Source organism: Cebus imitator, unplaced genomic scaffold (assembly GCF_001604975.1).
Source record: "Cebus imitator isolate Cc_AM_T3 unplaced genomic scaffold, Cebus_imitator-1.0 Scaffold223, whole genome shotgun sequence".
In the NCBI taxonomy this organism is placed as follows: Eukaryota; Metazoa; Chordata; class Mammalia; order Primates; family Cebidae; genus Cebus; species Cebus imitator.
The window spans coordinates 2,181,296-2,183,140 of NW_016107538.1; positions in this window are offsets into that span (position 1 = coordinate 2,181,296).

Genomic DNA, 1,845 nt, shown 5'->3' on the forward strand with positions numbered 1-1,845 from the left:
TTTAGGAAATTAAACCTTAAATAAGAAACTACCAGGCCTCTTCATCTGTTTAGGGTGAAGAGGGAGTAATTGTCTCTTCTGTCAAGAAAAATTCGGTGTTGTTATGGGCGTTGCCCAAACACTCACCACAGGTCATCATATTGGCACCATCCCAACCGTTGGGAAGTAGGCTGCCACAGTTTAATAGAGACTGACTGGCAAAACCTTTACAAGACTTACTACTGGCCTTTTTCAGGCTTCTTAGGAGAATCCTATTTTTACCCTTGGCCCCTTGCACCTGTTCCCTTGGCCTATACCAGAGAGGAGACAGAGAGAAGAGAGGAGAGAAGAGACAGAGAGGAGATAGGAGACAGAGAGGACAGAGGAGACAGGAGACAGAAAGAGAGGAGAGGGGAGAGAACAGAGAGGAGAGAGGAGACAGGAGAGAAAGGAGACAGAGAAGAGAGAGAGAAAGTAGACAGACAAGAGAGAAAAGAGAGGAGAGAGGAGACAGAGACAGAGAGAGAGAGAGAAAATAGAGACAAAGAGAGAGAGAATATAAAGAGAGACACAGAGGAGGGAGAGAGGAATTTAATGCTCTTCAATGTCCCTGTGTCAAGGCAACCAAAAGCCGCAGGGGCGGGGAACTCACAGCCGGCCCAGTGGCTGCGAGCTCAGTTTTAAACTGACATGAAAAACATTTTATTTTCCTTTCTCTGCCAGCCACCAGCCCCACCTGGCTTTCAGGCAGGCCACACCACCTCAGGGTGCAGTATTTGCATCGAAAATACGGCTAAGAAAGCTTTCTGCCCGCCTTTACTGCAAGTGGCCTGTTAGTATAGTAGTTAAGGTATAGGAACTACAAGTATAAAACATCCTACTTGACCTCTGTGAGGTTTTCATACTATATATTTATTATTAAAATTGGCTTTTTATATTCAGATCAGAAGTTTATCATTATATTTTTGGTTAGATTGGTTGTTAGAATCCTGTTTTGTTTTGGTTCTATAGTTTATTCATCACAGAGTGGCTTTGCTACTGTGAAGCTTGAAACATTTTCTTTATTTTCTTTCCCTCCTTTCCTCCCTTCCTCCTTCCTTCCTTCCTTCCTTTATTCCTTTCTTCCCTTCCTTCCTTCCTTTTTCTTTCTTTCTTTTGACAGGTTTTGCTCTGTCACCCAGGCTGGAGTGCAGTGGTGCTAACAAGGCTGACTTAATTTTTTTTTAACAGAAATTTATCTAACTTACATTAACCAATTTTTTTTCAATGTAACCAATATTTCTTTTAAGTGAAAAATTAAATATTTACCATCTATTAGCCTCAACACTTTACCTTCTGCAGCTTCAACTTTTCCAGCTCCAGTAAACCTCCCATCTCAGCCTCTCAAGTAGCTGGGACTACAGGTGGTGCCACCATGCCTGGACAGTTTTGTAGTTTTTTTGTAGAGATGGGGTTTCACCATGTTGCCTAGGCTGGTCTGGAACACCTTGGCCTCCCAAAGTGCTAGGATTATAGGCATGAGCCACCATGCCCAGCCAAAAGGTTGAAACATTTTCTAAGTTTGAAAACAAAGTGCATGCCATTTAAATACCTATTCCTTAAAATTTGGAAGACATGCGAACACCATATAAACCATATAAACATGCTAACACCATATAAACCCAGAGTATTTTAAGATTAGTAACATGTAGATATTTTTCAATTTCTTCTAAAGTTAAAAAAATAAATATTTTATATTCAGAGGATTCTTGATAAAAGAAGGTAAATATTTAATTTTTCTCTTAAAAGAAATGTGGTTATTGTAAAAAAAATTTGGTTAATGTATGTTAGATAAATTTCTTTTCTTTTCTTTTTTTTTTTTTTTTT